Source organism: Mus caroli, chromosome 7 (genome assembly GCF_900094665.2).
Source record: "Mus caroli chromosome 7, CAROLI_EIJ_v1.1, whole genome shotgun sequence".
Taxonomy (NCBI): domain Eukaryota; kingdom Metazoa; phylum Chordata; class Mammalia; order Rodentia; family Muridae; genus Mus; species Mus caroli.
In genome coordinates this window covers 77,335,906-77,357,045 of record NC_034576.1, presented here as the reverse complement: position 1 = coordinate 77,357,045, position 21,140 = coordinate 77,335,906, and the positions used below count along the sequence as shown (strand labels likewise).

General features: G+C 42.0%; 1 long non-coding RNA gene across 1 annotated transcript in view; it reads left to right on the top strand.

Annotated features, from left to right (window-relative positions):
* Positions 1–1,440: 1,440 nt before the first annotated feature.
* LOC110297414 overlaps positions 1,441–21,140 on the top strand; it is a 21,557-nt gene continuing 1,857 nt past the window's right edge. Inside the window, exons 1-2 of the long non-coding RNA XR_002378283.1 lie at positions 1,441–1,708; positions 2,903–2,988. This is a non-coding gene — a long non-coding RNA (uncharacterized LOC110297414). The remainder of the gene's footprint in view (positions 1,709–2,902; positions 2,989–21,140) is intronic.

The window sequence follows — 21,140 nt, the reverse complement described above, 5'->3', positions numbered from 1 at the left end:
TATTTTCTCTAGCTCCTCCATTGGGGACCCTGTGATCCATCCAATAGCTGACTGTGAGCATCCACTTCTGTGTTTGCTAGGCCCCGGCATAGTCTCACTAGAGACAGCTATATCAGGGTCCTATCAGCACAATCTTGCTAGTGTATGCAATAGCTCTATATAAAACCAGAGACACTGAAACTTATAGAGGAGAAAGTGGGGAAAAGCCTGGAAGATATTGGCACAGGGGAAAAATTCCTGAATAGAACATCAATGGCTTGTGCTGTAAGATCAAGAATCGACAAATGGTTTTTTTTTTATATTTAGTAAACTCGCGGTACTCTCCCTAATTCAAATGGGCCAATTAAGGCAACAGCGACACTCCCTTCCGGCTCACAGCACAGTCTTTGAGTACACTTGTCCTAACACAGCCTTTGGAGTGCACCTCTTCTTGTTTATGTACTTACCACAGATCAAAGGGGGAGACTATCAGAGCATGCTGACAAACATAGGGGCCGTACATCAGAAAGTTCCAGTGGGGTTTACTGCCTTTACCTGACAGACCTCATATCAGAAACCAACTATTTTTTTTCCATAGATAGTTCCATGGTTGAGTAGTGCTGGGCTGTGGATCTCATTTGGTGAATTTCTACGGGGTTGTATGTCACCCCAGAATAACCTCAGTCCTCCCAAGTGCCTGCCAGTGAAGAAGTCATGTAGAAAATATCAAAAACTTAAACAGATATGGGTATGAAGAGTCAAGGAGGTGGAGTAGAGTCCCACATGAGAGACGGGATAGGGCCTGACAAAAATGCACACTGTGTTTAAAGTCCAATGGCTCTGTACCGACTTTTGTGATTAGGGAAGAAAGCAAAGGTCGCATGAAAACTAGAGTCAGGAGAAGGTCAAATTGAAGGACCACACAGAAGACCTGCGTGAGCTTCAGGGCTCTGAAGGATAGATGACAAGATGAGAGGAAAAAGATAAAGGCTTTTTATGACGAGAGTGTTGACAGGAGATAAAACGACTAGGCTGCTAGGGACTTTCAGGATCACTGGACCTCCAGGAAGTTTGATCCATAGAGAGAGGGAGGGGAGAGAGGAGAGGAGAGAGAGAGAGACACAGAGACACACAGAGAGACAGAGACACACAGAGAGACAGAAGACACAAACAGAGAGATAGAGACAGAGATAGGAGAAAGAGGGAGGAGAAAGACCGACCAATATAGAGACAGAAAGAGGAAAGAGAGAAAAGGATGAAGGGGAGGAGGAGGAAGGGGAGGAGGGGATAGAAGAGGAAGAGAGAAGAGGCAAGGAGACCAAGTCCTTGTTCTCTGTGGCCTCACTTCATGTTTGGCTGTTGCTTGATCCCCATGCAGACAGAGCACAGACTTGCTCAGTTATGCTATTGGTTAATTGCTAACATTGAAAGTCTGCAAAGTACACTTCTGTGAATGACAACAGAACGAAAATGAAGTGAGAGAAGCAAAGACACGGCCGTTAAATATTGAGGCTGAAAGAGCATGCTCAGTCACAACTGAGTTATGAAGCAAGAAAGATAACTGGCAACAGTGATGAAGGAGGAGGTGGGGATCCCCGGGCATACTGAAGGAGGAGAGCCCCAGGCAGGGGGAAGGATCATTAGGACTCTGGGCAGTTAGGACAGAGGGCACTGCACTGCTCCCCACCCCCACCTCACACCATGCTGCTGCTATTTGAGCCCACTTCAGGTCAGTGATTTTTCTGTCTCCTGAGGAAGCCGAGAGCCTGATGGATGTTCGACCCACACAGAGTTGTTTCTGGTTGTGAAAAATGGCATGTGATTCTCCTTTGAGGCTGTTTTCTGGTTGACTCGTACATAAACCGTTCCAGTGGCAGAAATAGCTTGGTCCATGGCAGCACAGTTGAAGCAACTGTTTAGTTTCCCAAAGGGACTCTTTTGAAGGAAACCATGCTCATTTCGATACACAAGTTCTAGTGGCGGTGTCTCCAAATACTACTTACTATTGCTTAATTGGTACCTTATTACTTTACAGGAGTGGTTCAGGACTGATTTCGTTTCTCCTATTATTTAACACAACCTATTTACTCCTGACAACAATGTGTTTTACCACTTCTGATTACTCTCAGGAGGTGACCTGCGAAGAGCACAATGCCCCAACCCTAGCACAGAACAAGGGGTCTGCTGCTGTTGAGGAGATCTGAGAGGATCAACACATTTCATTCCTCCTTGGGGAGGACTGTGCTGACAGACGTGATTCTTAGTGGCTTGCCTTGTGGTTTTCATGATGCTTACTTGGAGAAATTCCCTACCCCACCCCCACACCATGATGTCCTTCATGTTCATATAGATATTTTGGGCATCTGAGTTAGGTCAATGGATAGGGTGTGTGTGTGTTTCTGTATGCATCTGTCTGCTGTCTGTGTATTTGTATACAAGTGATTTTTTAACAAGGGGAAGAATTCAGGACTAAACTCAGGAGAGCATAGGGCACAGAGTCCTACAGTGACAAATCATTAGCAATGCCTCCAAAGTAGACAATTCTAGGCTAATAATACATTGCTCCTTGTTCTGTGGGACGATTAGTTTGGGTAGTTCAAGGTCTTTTTTTTTTTTTTAAGCCTTTAAGAGACACAGGAGGGATTTTAACTCGGGTTTTTGTTTTTGTTTTTGTTTTTTGGTTTTTTTTTAAGATTCATGAAACCATGAATCTTAAAAAACAAAACAAAACAAAACAAAACAAAAAAACCGAGTTCAAATCCCAGCAACCATGAATCTAAAAAAAAAAAAAAACGAGTTCAAATCCCAGCAACCATGAATCTAAAAAAAAAAAAATGAGTTCAAATCCCAGCAACCATGAATCTTAAAGAGAGAGAGAGAGAGAGAGAGAGAGAGAGAGACAGAGACAGAGAGAGAGACAGAGAGAGACAGGAGGGGAGTTGGGAGAAGGGGACCCAGGGACCTCATACATTCTCCACACCTCAAGCTTCCTGTTCACATCACAAGCAGGTACGAGCTTGGTCCTCAGAGGGACTCTTCAAAGAATATTTAGATCTTACCAGGGCTGTGTGTCTAACCCTAGTCAGAGCCAGAAGCTAAACCAAGTGTCTTAGTTACCTTTCCACTGCTGTGACAAAGCACCAGGACCAAGGCAACTTACAAAAGATTTAATCTTGGGAATCAGTTCTGGAGGGTTAGAGTTTATGACCGACCGTCATTGTGGGAAGCATGGCAGCAAGCAGGAAGGTAGACCTGGCACTAGAACAACAGCTGAGAGTGTAAACACTGAGACACAGCATGTGGCAAGGAAAGAGAGGCAGCTACCTGGGAATGAGGTAGCTGTTTGAAACATCCAAGCCCAGCCCAAAGGGCACACTTCTTCCAACAAGGCCACACCTCCTGATCCTTCGAAAACAGTTCCACCAACTGGGAACTAAGAATTGGAAGATATAAGCCTATGGGGGTTGTTATCATTTAAGCCACCACACCAGGTTAAGACTTTGCTTTGTGAGTATGTGAACACATGATGGAAAAATTATGGTCCTTTCACACAAGTTTTTTGATAGTCTGAACTTGGACTCTCTTTAGGACTGTCAATTGTCTCTGAGGAACAAATGTGTGAGAAATACTGCCCAGTGCTCTCATTGCTACAGGGTAGTGAGGGAAATGAGAAAATCCTTTGCATTGGTTACTTTGCTTGTCAGTGTGACAAAATGTCTTAGAAATAGAACCTAAGGAAGAGGATTTATTATGACGTACAGTTAGAGGATTCAGAACACAATGTCAGGAAGTTAGAGCAGCAGGAATGTGGAGCAGTTGGTCACATTGTATCATTAGTTAAGAAGCAGATAGAAGTGATTGCTTGTGCATTCTCTCCCTTTTTATAGCCTGAGACTCAGTCCAGGAAATGATGCTGCCCACATTCAGGGTGGATCTTCCCATCTCAGTTGACCCAGTCTAGAAATGCCCTTATATATGGGCTGATGTCCTAGGTGATGCACTCCCTTACACACATGCTCACAGGATGACTTCCTAGAGCCTAGGACTGAGGCGATTTTGATCTTGTTAACAGTTAATATTACCATCAAAACCCTGAAAAACAGATTCTCCTGTGACTATTTAGCCATGAATAGACACTCATTCCTAACCAGTTCTCTGCACTCACTTCACAGACATTTCAACCTGAGAGTAGGTGATACCGAGGGGCTTGCCTACAGTCTTCAGAGGTAGTGGGTCCTCCTTGTCCTCCCCCGGCAGCTATTCTCACGGTGATGCTCAGTGTTTCCTCTGCAGGACTAATCACTGTTAAATCCTCTCTTCCTCGATATCACATCATTAGCATGCCTTCATCTTCTAGGGCAGAGTTCTCCATCTTCCTTATGTTGCCCCTTCAATGCCATTCCTTACTTTGTTGTGACCCCCAACCATAAAATACTTTTCCTGGCTACTTCATAACTGTGACTTTACTACTGTAAACCACAATATAAATATCTGTGCTTTCTAATGATCTTAGGTGACCTCTGAGAAAAGGGCTATTCAACACCCAAAGGGGTGGTAAACTCTAGGTTGAGAACTTCTGCTCTAGAAGAAGATGTAAGGTCAAAAGAACAGGGGCCATATCTGTCTTGTTCCCTGAATGTACTTTACATTAAATGTTATTTACTGGGTGACTATTGGGTTGAACATATGTAAAATTCATCTACCAGCAAGTTGGTAGATGAGAACTTCAGCTCTGGATCCTGACAGCCATCAGTCAAGGAGATGTGTTTATTTGCTATGTGTATTTCTTTTCAGAAGAATTCTTGCAGAAAGGATTGTATCCCAGAAGCATTCCAAAAATGAAGTAGTGACAGGCCAAATGGATGGAGTGCTGGATTTTTGTACCATTTTATGTTATGTTGTTAATATATTTTCTCCTCTTTCACCCGTACTTTTCACCATTGGTTTCTCCTGAAGAAAGGGATAAAGCTTAATTCTTGTCACCTTCTCTGTACACAGCAGAGCCTCCATTGCATGAAAGATTCACAACAAAGGCATTGGGAGGAAATGCAGGATATAAAACAATGCCCCTGTTATTTACTCTTCTGTGTTATATAATTCCCCCGAGTCTCTGGGAAACATTTGTAATACATTTCTACAAACGTGTTTGCTGACTTACTTAAACTGTCCATCCAGACAGTTTGAAAATTCTCTGTGCAGGCCATCCTGGGATGTGAAAAAACACATGAGAAAGAGCTGGGCTTGAAGTCTTATGCTCACAAATATAGAGCACTTGGTGTCTTCCTTAGTGTGCTGCTGCTGAGGAGACACTGTGACCAAGGGAAACAAAGGATCTAACTGGGGGCTTGGTTCAGAGAATTAGTCCATTAGCATCATGGCAGAAAGCATGGCTACAGGCAGACAAGCATGGTACTGAAGAAATAGCTAAGAGCAATATCCTGATTTTCAGCTGTGATAGAGAGAGAAGGGAGATAGATGATAGATAGATAGATAGATAGATAGATAGATAGATAGATAGATAGATAGATAGATAGAGAAAGACTGAGAGAGAGACAGACAGAGACAGAGAGTCAGAAACAGACAGAAACAGTGACAGAGAGTGGGCTTCGTGTGGAATTTTGAAACCTCAAATCTCACCCCCAGTGACTCACATCCTCCAACAAAGCCACACCGTCTAATCTTTTCCAACAGTACCACTAACTGAAGACCAAACTCAAGCATATAGGCCTATGAGAGCCATTCTTATTCACCCCCCACACTTAGTGTCTCAAATATAATGTTAATTTCAGCAGCAGTATTCACCCACCACCAGGTTAGAACACTGTACACTCAGCCTTGTGAGTGCTGTGAATGAAAAGAAACTGCAGCAGGGGTAATGGTAGACAGACTGATAACAGTAATCATAATACAAAACCAAACTAATACAGTTATACTCAGGCTTGGGGCACCACTCAGCCTTCCCTATCTGCAACTTTCTCATCCATGGATTCAGCAAATCATAGATCCAAGTGATTCAGGGAAAAATGCCAACGTGCAGACTTGTTTTCCCTATGTCATTTTTTTTCAAACATATGTAATGTTTTTCATTAGATCTTTACTTTATTTTATTGAAATTATAATAGAATCACATCACTTTCTCTTTCCCTTCAAACCCTCTATGACAACCCCTCTTCTCTCTTTCAAATTGATGACCTTTTTTTCTCTAATCATTTTTACAATTCTGCTTGTATGTATGCTTTCAGAGCTAACCAGCTGGGGCTGGATGACCAGTTGGTCTATTTCCTAGGGAAGACTATTTCCATGGGGCCTCCCAGAGGCTAGGAGATGGGCAATTTATGGAGCAAGGCAGAAAACACACTTGGAGGAAGTATTGAAAATATTTTCCAGGAATTCGGGGGAATTATACAACACAGAAGAGTAAATAAGAGAGCTATTGTTATAAATACACACTCAGTATTCTTCAGTTACCTCTAGTTCTTGGTGGAGGGTTGAAGTTTTCACGAGATTTCCCCTTCCACATTAGCATTCTATTGATAGCATCTTTATTCCAGTCATGTTCAGCCAGCCATGGTGGTGAAACTTCATAGGACTAACTCTGGAATTTTCAGGAGTCACAACCTTATAGCAAGCTCCTGTTCCTTGGATCCTTAAGTTTTTCAGCTCCCTCTTCCAAATGGCCTCTGAGTCTTAGGTGCAGGAGTTGTGTTGTAGATGGAACAGTTAGGACTGTGTTCCACCAGTCCACATTTGTATCAGTTGTGGTTTTATGGAATGGGTTTCCCAAATGCTGCAAAGGGAAGTGTCCTTGGTGAGGCTTATGTTTTGAGTGGGCTTTCAAACTTGGGACAGTAAGATTTTCTTAGACAGCATCTTGGTCTTCATGGAGGATGACTACATTGGTCTAGGTTCTGCATTATTTAGCAGGTAGGACTACTTCCTGTCTCTATCACTTGATAAGGTGGCAATCATCAGTCCCACAGTGGACTGTGTCATCACTCTCTCTGTGTCTTGGGCCCAGGTGGAAATTTGCTCACTGGGTACTCTCTTCTTTGTAGCTAATTCTATTACTAAACTTTCATTGACCTTCAATTTGAGTGGCTCCTTTTCCTTGCCCCAAATCTGACTGATAGACGTTATCTAAGACTTTTCCTTATGTGTAAAGTTGATATAACAATGCTATTACCTCACATAGGATGAAGTTTATTGACATCATCATGGGCCAGGCATGTTGCCAGTCGTAATGAGCCCTAGTCAAATTATGATCATGATGGCCACAGCCATTTTTCTAACCTCATAACCAGACAGGAAGCCAATAAATATATTCTAGAACATAAATGAGAAAAAGATGGGGGCTCATAGACTAGAAACAAAATATGCATTTGTTTTGTAGAAAAACACATGCCTGGAAATAGCACTGTCATGCCAAAGTACCAAATCCACATTTCAACTCGCCTTGCAAATTGGGATGTTCTCTCAACACCAGGTTATCAGGACAGGGCCATTCCCTTTTGAAACTATATTCCAGGTGGCTTCCAGATGGGACACTGGCTCTCTAGCTCATCAGTCTCCTAATTGTTGCTGTTATATTTTGACTGGATTTACATAGTGCCATTTCCTCTCTGGCCCCTAAGCATACTCTTTTTTTTTTTTTTTTTTTTTTTTTTTTAACTCCTGACCTAAGTTACAAATGCCTTGAGGGCACATACTGTAATGAATTCCCCTTTGTCCATGACTGACTCAATAATAGATCTTACCTGGAAAAAAAAAAAAAACAGCTTCATTCTCACTCTGTGGACTCCAGACATCTCTACTGCTGCCAACACCCACTCCTACTCTATGCATCTGCTGCTCTGCTCTGACAACCATAGCATCCATTGGTCTGGGTAAATGAGAGTGGAGACAGAGAATAGAGGGCTTTGACAAGAGGGAAGGAGACCAGGTTGGTGGAGAGAAGAGAACACCAGTGATCCTGATAAGGCTGAGACTTCTCTCTCAACACTGGATAAATCATTCTTTGTTTGTTTTCAGTTTTGGATGCTGTACTGTGTTCCTAGTTAGCTTAACATGATCCCTCATTCCTGTTACTAAATATGCAAATTTGTATAGTTTGCAGATTGGAGCAGTTAACATGCTTAAAGTAGTACACATAACCCCTCCACTCCTGCTCCTGAAGTTCATTAAACTCTCTGCAGCCACTGGAACCAGGGATCACACTGCACTCCTGTGACCTTGACCCTCAGCCTCTGCCTCAGCCTCAGCCTCAGCCTCAGCCTCAGCCTCAGCCTCAGCCTCAGCCTCAGCCTCAGCCTCAGCCTCAGCCTCAGCCTCAGCCTCAGCCTCAGCCTCAGCCTCAGCCTCAGCCTCAGCCTCAGCAGTAGCTGCAGCAGCCCAGACCTGTTTCATGCTTCTGTTAGCTAACTGGGAGGCGATGACCAGCTAGCTGCTGATCACTCTCATCCTCTACCCTGCTTTAAAAAATTACAGACGACAAGAACAACAAACCCCGGGTCCATTGTTCTCCTATTCTGTTTTTAATAAGGGCCTGAGACTGCCAAACCCAGTGATTATGCCGGCAGGTGCCCAGACTTCAAAGAGGGCACCTGTCACTGGATGGATAATTGACTTTTTTCAACCAATCATCCTTCCCATGTAATCAAGCCATTTCATTCAAATGAACTTCTCAAATTGTTCTTTTGAGTCGGCCCAGACTGGAAGGGGCTTGGTTACCAGGAGACAAGACAGAAGCTGAGGCCAGGAGCAGTGGTGTCAGCCTCTCTGGAAGACTCAGTGGAGGACTTATGGGTGAAACTGGCAGTGATCAGGGCGAGAGGGGGCCTCTGCCTCGTTCTTTATCTAAGCCTCTGACTGTTAACTTAGTTTGCCACTGCTGTGATCAGATATTACCTGGTCTGCTAGTGGCTGTCACTAGCAGGCGTCTTATGAGGAAAATGGACAGCATAAATCTCTTAGTCTAATGCATCCTTTGGTTCCTCTTTCCTGGGAGAGAGACAGAGGTTCAAGGTGAACTTTAGCTTGATGAGTAGAGCTATGTCCCAAGGCCGGGTTAGGGTTTGTGCTTTCCTAAAAGAGGCTAACTTTGGTTGTCATAAGGTGCCTTGATGGATTTGATAGGTCTGGCCATCCATGGAACAAAGGCTGAGGATTTGAACCAAGAGAGATTCAAACAATAAAGGCTTTGCACAGCTCTCCAATTCTCTGCAGCTAGACAAAATACACCCTGGATTATGATGAACTCTGGAAGTGTGGGGCTACTCTGTTTGATCATTGTGCTACGATAATACTGGAGCTGTTGGTTTTAGATTTCATTGCAATAAATGCAACAATCAAGTTCCTTGCTCATAAAAGAGAGCTCTTGATTTCTTTAGGCTTGCCAAGCTCCTTCTGACTCAGTCGCTGACTGTTGTGGTTGGCCAGCAGCTCGCAATGAGAACGGTTCGACTGAGATGGCCACTCAGCTGAAAAGAGAGGAACTAGACGGGGAGAAAGAAGAAAAGGAGCCAAGACAAGTTCATTCTGTTCAAAGCTCCATTTTACTTGTTCAGACACTCAGTTATAAAGGAAGGGGGAGGGGACCCGATTCCCGCCAAATAACTCGGGGTCCAGTAGCAGGGTGAACAAGTGTGTGGCTCCAAGCAGCAAAGTGGCAAGGTCCAGCAGTGGGTGTGGCAGAACGAATGAGCAGGAAACTCCACCCTTGAGCAAGCAGGTTCCAGGCTAGAGGTGGGGAGACTACAGCTGACCAACTGTCTGACTTTATGAAGGTTACTTAAGTGATCGGCTCCATTTTTTTTTTTTTACAAGACGAAAGTAGACAGCGATGTTGTGAATTGAAATAAAATATTATTAAACTATGCAGTTCAAAGACTCTTTTTAGTTTTTACTGTCTTTGAGGGTCTTCCATGAGATGTTGACCTCCTTTGTAAAAAGAAATAAAGTAGGGCAGATCTTAAAATCTAACTGGGTTGCCTGTGCCTACTGTACTTGGATCTTACTTGCCATGGATGTCCAAGGACCCAGGAACTAGAAGATCTGCAGAACCAAGTGTCTTCATGATTCTTCTCAAAGAGGATACCCAAAACATTAGGTTTTCACTGTTCTGACCCACACCAGTAGTCTCCCCCTAAGTCTAATCCCACACAGTCTGCATCTCTTTTCTCTCACTCACTGCTTTCTGATGTCTAAAATTGTCATTTACACACTAAGCCTCCTAGCTAGTTACAGAGTATTCAATTGCCTGGAGAGACTGTCCTCATGTGTGAAATACCCAGGGTGGTATGTTATTCACACTGTATTAATTAATTATCTTAAAATATACATACACATATGTGCACATATGCATATATACGACTATATTTATATAGATAAATTTTTAAAATCTACACTCTATGATTTATTAATGCCAGTAAGCCTATATGAATTAAATATGAATATTAATAAGTAAAAATATTAAAGTCTGCACCTCATGTAATGTTTAAATATTTGTAGGAAATAACTCCATTATCTTTTGCCACCATAATTGACTTTTATTAAGAATATAATCCATAATAAAACAATTGCTGCCAACCAAGACATTGTTGGGAGAATATCAATGAATCCATCCATCTTCCATTTCTGAGAGATTTGCCTTTGCTGAGTGGAAAGCAAAGATCAAAAGACAGAGAGGGGAGTTCTTCCAGACAAGAGGAAAAATAATATCAAGAAAAGTATGAGGAGTTAACCTCTTGCAGCCCAGCCAGATCAGGGAAGACGGTAACCATAGCCGAGAGGAATCGCATTGGGATGGCCTACATCCACTTAGCCACAAAAGTGAGCTTTTCTAGGAACACAAAGGAAACTTGGCCAGCTGTAGTCTAAGGTTAAACCCAATTGAGGATCACATCTGAGTCCAAGTCTCCAACAGAAATGCTCTGTTTACCTCCCTCTTCTGGCAACCATGGCAGTGCACACCCAACTTACAGAAACATCATTATGAAGAGGAATTACCATGCAAATGTCATAGACAACCATGTAAGGAAGGGTCTGATTAGGGAAGATCTGGGAGGAGTTTGAGAGAAGTTTATACCACCTGAAAAGGATGTCATGAAGGAATGAACATGCACATTCATTTGAAGTCAGATTTTTACCACTATACACCTGTTTATGATAGAAAAAAGAACAGTTAAAGACATTCACAGATTTGCAAAGTGCACCCAAATTTCTATGAGAATAAGCCTGAGCCCCAATTACAAGGAGTTTCTGAATGTTGTTCTTTCTCTTTCTTTCCCTCCCCCAATACTCACACATGGGTGTGCATGACTGCCAGCCAATGGCTATCATTGTAAATCTTTCTTTATTATTCTCCACCTTATTATTATTATTATTTTTGAAGCAGAATCTCTCATTGAACCTGAATCTCATCGGTTTGGCTTGGTTGACTGGCCAGTGAACTCCAGGAATCCTTGTCTCTGCTTCTCCCAACACCAAGGTGACAGATATTTGCTTGCCACGTCCAGCTTTTATGTGGATATTTAGGTTCTCATACTTACATAGCAACCACTGTACTGAATCAGTCATCTTTCTAACATCTAGGAGCTTAGTTCTTAAGTGCCAATTGTAACATGCAAAGACTTGTAATCTTACAAACTTCAAGGACTCTAGAAAATTTACTTACTTTATTAAGTGTGGCACTGGACAGCAGCTTACCTGCTTTAAAGTTATCATTATTTTTTAAAATGACTCCAATAGATTATTAGAAGAGGCAAGAGATTTTCATTTACATGTTGTCCTACAGAGCACCACAGCTTGAGAGACTTTAAAACCTGAGAGCTGAGAATGAGGGCTACATAACAGAGTCAGCTCTGTGATCATGCAGCAGGCTTATTCACACAGAGCTCTCAGAAGGACTACAATTGGGCCATCATGGACTGGGCATGCTGCATTGAAATTTTTAATTTCATCAACAGATTTAGTGGTTTGACACTGTGGTTCATGCCCACCAGGGAGCTTGCGTGGGATTAACCTGGGCCTTCTGCACATATTTTCCAGTTATATAGATTGACTTTCTTATGGGACTCCTAACAGTCAGATCAGGGCTCTCTCCGACTCTGTTACCTACCTTTCGGACCCTTTTCCCCTACTGGGTTGCCTCATCTTGCTTTAATGGGAGAGAAGAACCGTGGTTTGTATCTCACTTTATATCTTGGTTTTCCTAGTCCTACTGCAACTTGATATGCCATGACTGGTTGATATTTCTGGAAGAACTGCCCTTTTCTCATGAGAAACGGGAGGAGTGGATGGGGAGGGAGGGAAGCAGGAAAAGGACTGGGAGCAGTCAAGAGAGGGGAAACTGTGATCAGGATATTAAATATAATAATATAATATAATTTTTAAAGTATGGTTCAGTGAGACAAAGGGATGTGTACCAGACCTGTTGAGACTGAGTTCAGGAGCTGCCTCCCACTGCCTCCCTGAGATGGACCAGTCTCTACCCAGCCACTGCAGCTGCCCTGAGGATGATGGTCTTAGAGAAACATGGACTGAAGCAGGTATTCTCTAAGTAATGAACCAAGAGGTCAGTACTCACATCTGAAAGATTCCCTGTACCTGAGAGGGTGGGACATTACATATCAAATAAAAAATACGTGTAGAGTTTGTGATAAAGATGACAAAAGAAAGAGAGGGCAAAGTGTTTCTCTTCGTGAACAAAGGGCTTCAGATGTTTGGGTTTTGTTTTTGTTTTCCCAGTGGTCTCAGCCTTTGTATGTAACAAGGGCTCAGAGTGACATTCGACATATCCCTGCAGCCATGGCAGGCACAGCTGAAGGTGGAGATTACAGTCTGGTTTTACTTCTTGCCTCTGGCATTTATTATGACACATTCACTGTCTTCCAGATAGTGGAAAGCCAGTGATTTGTCAGAGAATGGATATTGCTGTGTATAAACAAAATAACTAGAAACAACCTCATGAGGTTCGACTGAATATATCATTTTCAGATGATGCCTTTGAAATCTTTTGATTGCCTGGCTTTGTACCTCTCTTATCTCTTATCCATCAGTAGATGACAGGTGAGGTTTCAGGTCGTATACTTAACTGTGGCTCCCTTTACATTGAGTATCAATGCTTAGGAGCCAATATTACACAATGTAGTGGGTTAAAAATTCTATTAATTTTTCCCCATTTTTCCTGAAAGATTGTCTGCAGTCAGCCTCTGTCCCTCATTGTTCTAATTAGCCTTAAGTGTCAACTTGGTACAGGCTAGGGTCAACTGAGAGGAAAGTGGAAACCGAAGACTTACCTGGATCTGATTGGCCTGTGAGCGATTATCTTTATTATTAATTGAGGCAAGAGAGCCCAGATCACTGTGGGCAGCATCATCACTAAGCAGGTGGTCCTAAGTTTTACAAGAATGCTAGCTAAGCATAGGCCTCTGAGCATGCCAGAGAGCAACCCAGCCAGCGGTGCTTCCTCGGGGAATCCTATCTCCAGGTTCCTATCATGAGCCCTGATTTTTCTTTAACAGTGGATCGTGACATGGAAGTAGAATGGAATAAACCAGTTCCTCCACAACCTTTTTGTTTGTTTGTTTTTCGAGACAGGGTTTCTCTGTGTAGCCCTGGTTGTCCTGGAACTCACTCTGTAGACCAGGCTTGCCTTGAACTCAGAAATCTGCCTACCTCTGCCTCCCAAGTGCTGGGATTAAAGGTGTGCGCCACCAAGTCCAGCTCCTCCACAATCTTTTTAATCAGAGTTTTATCACAGAAATGAGAGGAAGTTATGCACACTTGCATGTTCCCATGCAAACACTCCCTGACCCCAACACACACAGTTGCACCTACACGTTCAGCACACAGGGCAGAGCTTTGTTTTATTTATACTTTAGAGTTGGATAATAGTTAAAAATGCTTTAATCAAGAGTACATAATCAGTGGTAATTTGTATTTTAATAAATGAAATCAGAAATCCATCTTCAAGGGGAAACTATTGTAAGTGACTATCTTTAGAACATTTGCTGATTGGGGTGAGATGATGTTAAAATGATTTTTTTAATTGATGAGATGAATGACTGTGTTAAACTGCCTAGAAATAATTACACAGAAGCAGCTTCCATTGTGTGTGTGGGTCACAAGGGTGCCCACCAGCCTGCATCTGCAGGAGTGTTGTCTTAGGTAAAAGGACCAATTACAGTTTGTGCCCACAACCACCTTTCACTTAAGATGGATTTCTTGTTTTGGCTTGATTTTTTTTTTATATTATAGTATCAAATATAGTCTACAACATCATTTTCTGACCTAATAAATACACACAGTTACACACACAGAGATACACACACACATCACAGACACTCCACAAACACACCACATACACACACAAACATGGGATAGGTGTTTTGTTTTCTGCTGAGTCTTAACTTATCTTGTATATTTTCAATTCAATTCAATTCAATTCAATTCAATTCTACTATATCTTTCTTTTGTAAGTTGCTGGCCAAACATCCCAACTGTATTTTATAGCACACTGATTATCTATAAACTCTAATCTGAAAAATTGTAAAATACAAGTATATTAGTCTAGTTTTCATTACTTATATACCCAAGGCTAATGTTATGGGAAAGAGGTTTACTAGCTTTCAGTTTGGGAGGCTGAAATTATAGCATGGTATATTGAGGGTTATATGGCCAAGCTTGCCCTTGGTAGAACTTTATAGTGCAGCACTTGAAGGAGGGAATGGCCATATGTCAAGTTAGGGAGTTAAAGAAAGAACCTCTTTTATACCTACTATAAGATGAGATTTAGCAAATGGTTGCTTGAACTTGAAAACTCTCTCACCCTTAGTGATCTAATGGCATTTAACTGGGCTCCACCTATTCCATGTTCTACCATCTCCTAATAGGGTCACAATGGGAATCAAGCCTCCTGTCACATAGGTCCTTGGCTGGGAGGACACAAACTATGGCAAGAAGACAACCAGCATCCTGGCATTGAAATATTATTATATTCTGTGGCTTTTTCTTGCCGCATGCTGAATAAAGATTCCGAAGCGCAAACAATGGACAACTCATTGAATTACAAGAGCCATGGAGCAATGCTGTGGGTCAGTGTGTTAATAGTGTTTGTCTGCACCAGAATTGGGTCAGGGTCTTGTTTTCAGTGTATCATAGAAGCAGAGAGTGAGGAGGTGAAAGGAGCCTCCAGTGAATCAAACCTCAGAATAGTTATGACTGCCATAGGGGACCTAATTATGTAAAACCACATTGATATAGGTCAGCTTGTAAAGTGTTTGGGTTTTTAAGATGAAACATTATGAAGGTGTGTGGTAGATTGACTGGTTCACACTACAATTTAGATCTACCCCAAATGTATGAGTATGACTGTTTGAAGAAAGAATCTTTACTGATGGGATTGAAAGAAAGATCTTGAGGTAAGAGGCTCAACATATTTGGATAGGCCTCAAATCCAACGATCAGTGTCCTTGTGGGAAGAGCAGAGGAAAGGTTTGTAGTGAAAGAGAAGGCCACAGGACAAGGGAAGTAGAGGTCAAAGTGTCTAAGCCACAAGCCAACCTACACCCAGGCCCACCAGACAGAGGAGAGGCAAGGCATGAATTTTTCTCTCTCATCTTCTGGTTTCTGTTCTCTAGAGTTTGGAGATAATGAATGCCTGTGGTTTAAAACTGGCAACTTCTTGGTGGTTTGTTATGGGCCCCAGGAATTGAGGGCAGGCATGGTGCCGACAAAGACCGCAGAGTTCTCTTTTATAATCAAGTGCTCAGTCCCCAAGGCTATGATCTCACACTGAACAAATGACTGAAAAACTATTGTAATTTTTCCAGTTTGTCTCGAGTTGGCTTTCAGGAAATAACAATCTTGCTTGGTTCAAAATATTTTGAAGCCTCATTCACCATCCCTGATGGCACCCAGCACTCAGCATTCCCCACGGCAGCAGGCTGATTATGAACATGGAGACCTGTTAACTTCATACAACTGGGAGGAAAGGGCTTTTAATGGAAGGGATGAGCAGATAGGTGCGACCAGAGGAATGGCTCTAAAAGGCTTTATTTCACTAAAGGTAACTCTGGTTTAGACGTTAATGGAAGACTGAAGTGTTAAATTGGGCTAGGAGGGAAAAGGGTGTTAGCTGCCTCGGGGTTTAGGGTTTGAGACAACATCCTCTTTCAGGTAACATGCAAAATAAGAGGAAAAGGGAAACATCAAAATTTCATATTTACTCCAAAAAATCAAATGTAGTCTGAAAATCAGAGACACTCACATAGATCTTGTAAAGGTTTGGGAATCAGCTTGTATACACATCTAACTTGCGTGTGTTAAAAAACTTCTGAGCAATCCTCCCACAGACCCTCAATGGCAAATGTCTTTGTTTTAGCTTCAAAGATAATATAGCACAGGTGTATATTCCAAAGCCAAATGATAATAGAAAAAAAAATGGGTCACTGTATTTATTTTCAACAGTTCCCGTAACAGGATAATTTGATCATTTCTAATGAATCATTAAATCAGAAAGGTTGCAAAATAGCATGCAAATTGTATATGCAAATTACCTTTGATAACACCAACACTCAGTTGCCTCTGGAATCTAATAACGTGAATGTTTTTGGTTTGCCTGGAAGCATTTATTTATAAGAACCAACATGAAAATGGCATTTACGTAGAACTTAAGTGGCTTGTGAGACAGTCTCCGGGTGACCTTGTTACCTGCTGTGGCCACTTCCACAAGGCTTTGCTTATGAAACAGTTCTATTCAGTTAGAGTTCCAACTTTTCCTTTTACATATTTGTTTCTGTTTTAAAGATTTATTTATTTATTTATTTATTTATTTATGTATATGACCAAGCTATTTGCATGTATACCTTCATGACAGAAGACAGCATCAGACAGAAGAGGCCATCAGATCCCATTACAGGTGGTTATAAGCCACCATGTGGCTTTTGGGAATTGAACTGGTCTCAGGACTTCTGGAAGAATAGCCACGGATCCATCTCTCTAGGCCCCTTTTAAATAAACAAACACACACACACACTTAAATGTATAAATCTATTTTTTAGGGCTTGGGGTGTGGGTGTATGGGGTGGGGAGCACCTTTCAGAGGCAAAGAGGAGGGAGGATGTCATGAAGAACTCTTGAAGGGGGGACTTGGAAGTGGGGAATATTTGGATTTCAAATAAATAAAACAATAAATAAAAGGAAGGGCACTGTCAAAAACAAACAAAACAAAACAAAACCCAACAACAACAAAAAAGAACTTAGGCAAAACCTGGGACCAGATTCAGACTGTGATCAGTCATTGAATCGGTCACTGTGAGAACCGGTGGAGGGATGTTGAACGGAGCAGTCCTTCCCTGTTGTGTGGCATTTTAGGGGACAAAGACTATCTACAGAGGAAGGGGCAGTTGTACATACATTTTCTGTTCTTTCAGAGGACCCAGGATTAATTCTCAGAATTCCCGTGTTGTAGCTCCAGTTCCAGTGGATCTGATGCCTTCTTCTGACCTTTGTGGGCACTAAGCACTCATTTGGTACACATATATAGATGCAGGCAAAACACTCATATCTATAAAGTAAAATAAAAAATTACAAAATAGAAAAATAGTCAAGTGTACATGCTGTCACTCCAATATGATACCAAATACTAGACATGTACAAGGATAAACCTAGACAACTGAAAAAAAAGCATAAAGAAAGTCCACCTAGCCATCCACCAGTGTGTGTATTGCTATATTCCTAGAAGATGGAATTACTAGGAAGATAGAAGCAAAGTAAAAATTTACACACAGATGTTGTTTTGTACTTGCCCAGACTTTCATTTTTTTATTTGTATATATAAAAATTATATATGTTTTGGTGATACCGGTTCACTATAAAAGATGAATGTTTAGAGTTAGGCTAATCCACTGGGGTAGAAGAGTTCCTGTCAGTTTTACAATAGAGGCTGCTATGAGATACTGGATTCCTTTAGTAGCAGAAACAAACAGCTATGCAGTGAGCAGAAACCACAGTTCTTAGGCAGGGTGGAAGGGACTGCCAAATGTTCTCCTTTCTTGTGGTGCATCAGCTAACCTCACCCCACCCCAAGGGATTGTTTGTCTCTTTTGGTCTTTTTGTTTTCAATCCTGAATTGCATGCCAGCTCTAGCTAATTTATCCAAAGAAGCTCAATTTGGGAGATTTATTTAAAACTTTGTCTCTTGATAAATAATTCCTTCATTGAAATACTCCTCCTACTTACAAGAAACAAAATATACTCAACTACAAAACTATTTAAATGCTATCACTCATAGATATTATCTCATTCAATACAATAACTTATGTAGCAGTGTTCTCAATTTAAGAATAACTAAATTCTGCTGTGTTTTTGCTGTGCAATTTTCTCATCCATAAGGTCAGAATATTTCATAATTGTGCCTTGCCTCAACCATGAGCTCTTCGCAACTCCATAGGATGGTATGTGAGAAAAACATTTCTAAGTGGTCCACACATTTATCCATGTGAAGTCTCATTCCAAGACTGAGCCTCTAAGGGGGTGTCTAGAAGTACACATATCTAAATGAAGTTTGAGGACTTGGAACTTCAGGGGATTAAAGGTGGGTGGACTGGCAGAAAATGAGAGAAATATACTCAGACTGCAGCTATAGGCTGGCACAAGACAAGACAGAGTCTAGAGAAAGTCTTGGATTGCTTGAGACTTTCTGTAGTATACATGGGGAAGTTCTAAACAAGCCCAGATGAATCATCTGCTCACATACAGTTGTGACAGTACAGTGAAGGTCTATCTTAACGGTAAAAGAGATCTGCCTGGTAAGTGTGAGTTGTAAAACTGTCATTTTAAAGCATAATGGATAATCACCCAATGGAGTTGGCAACCCAACCAGGGGTCTTTAGAATGGTTAGTTCAGTTAAGATAGCATCCTAGTTTCATAGGTGCTAGTCATCTCACTTTCTACCCTAGCAGAAGAAAGACGATAATGCTACATTTACACCACTCATGAAAGCTCAGTTGTAGTAATTTGAGTGGGAAATGCCCATCAGGATGCAAGTATTTGAATGCTTGGTTCCAAGTTAGCGGTCCGATTTGGGGGATGTTATTTTACAATCATTAGGAGGAGGAGTCTTGATGGAGGAACTGCAGCACTGTGGATGGGCTTTGAGAGCTTTACCCTACTTCCAGGTCACACTTTTTGTTTCCTGTGTACAGATAAAAGACTTGATAAGCCAGTTTCCTATTCCCTACTCCATCATGGTCTCTTCCCCCTGTTATGGGAAGTCAAAATAAATATTCTCTCCTATTGTTGGCTCTTGGTCCTGGGATTTCATCACAGCAACAGGAGAGTAACAAATACTAAAAGGAACCACTCTGAACTGTAGCAACCTCCTCTTAAAAGACTCAGAACTCTGAAAGTGAACTTCCTGGGTCACAGCCCCAAGTTAATCTATATGGAACATGCCATCTAATAGGAGTAGGAGTCTGGGGCCTAAGATGCAGATATCAAAAAATACACACAGCCTCGTCTTTAAGTAACCTCCATCTTCTCAACATGCCTTCCTTATAGAAGGCCATGTTTTCCAGAAATTCCTCTGTCCTCAGACTAGAGAATTCTGGAGCTCTCTCAACTAGCACCAGTATCTCCAGACCTGGCTGAATCCCTTGACTTAGAAAAGCTTCCTTCCACATATGCTGCTGGTGCCATGGATGCCCCTCCATGTGTACTCCTTAGTTGGTGGTTTAGACCCTGGGAGCTCTGGTTGGTTGATATTGTTGTTCTTCCTATGGGGTTGCAAATCCCTCAGCTCCTTCAGTCCTTTCTCTAAATTCTCCATTGAGGATCCCGTGATCAGTTCAATGGGAGAAGAGGCCTTTGGTCCTATGAAGGCTTGATGTCCCAGTGTAGAGGAATGCAAGGGGGGGGGGGGCAGGAGTCAGTGGAAGGGTGGGGGCACACCCTCATAGAAACAGGGGGATGGGGATGGGATAGAGGGTGTCTCCGGGGGTGGGGAATCGGGAAAGGGGATAATATTTGAAATGTAAATAAATAAAATATCTGAAAGAGAGAGAGGAAGAAAGAAAGAAAGAAAGAAAGAAAGAAAGAAAGAAAGAAAGAGAAAGAAAGAAAGAAAGAGAAAAAAGAAAGAAAACAAAGACAAGAAAAGCTTCTTTCCACGTCCCAACCCTCCAGTCCTCTGGGGAGAACTCCGCAGTTTTCTTCTGACCCTCCCCAGCTCTCCATTTCAGATGTTTTCAAACCATAGAGCCAAATGACTTGGGAGCCTATTCGGATGCTTGTGGTTCTTAAGCTGTGCCACTTGAGCGAGTTGGACAAGGATTGACTTGCTTAAGTGGCTGAGTAAACTCACAGATGACGGGTGCAGACTGGTGCCTGGGAAGTAGCAACTGCTTAAAAATGTGCGGATGTCCATTCTATTATCTACTCCAAGATGTAGCCGTGTGATCTTCTATGGCTTTCTCTATAAAGGTAGGTTGAAAGGTTCCTTCCAGTCTCATTGTAAGAAGAGAAACATTGCTTTTGAAGAATATAATACTCTATCAACTTTATAGAAGTCTCACAAGTTCTGATTTCCTCGTCTGCTGATCTTGCACAAAAGTTCCCCGAGGAGGATCACACGGGAGCATCCATAGCCAGTCTTTCCTCAGAGGAGAAGTTGTGTGGTGGTTTGAAAGAATGACCCCCATAAGGTTCATAGGGAGTAGCACTCTTAGGAGGTGTGGTCTTGTTAAAGTAGGTGTGGCTTTGTTAGAGGAAGCCTTTCACTGGGGTGGGCTTTGAGATCTCCGAATCTCTTCCTGCTGCCTGCACTTTCATTCATCTCCCGCTCCATGTCTGTTTATATGCTGTCATGCTTCCTACAATAAGATAATGGATTAAATCTCTGAACTGTGAGCCATTCCCAATGAAATGTTTTCCTTTAGAAGAGTTGTCAAGCTCATAGTGTCTCTTCCCTTGCTCACAAAAGTGTCTTCACAGCAACAGAACCCTAACTAAGACACATTAGTTTGGTCTCACAGTTGAAAGGTTTCAGTCTACAATTCCTTGGCCTGTTGTTTTGGCCCTATGGCTAGTGACAAATGGTGACAGCCCATAACCCAGGAAGCATCTCAATTCATGACAGGAAGCAGAGACAGACAGATAGAGA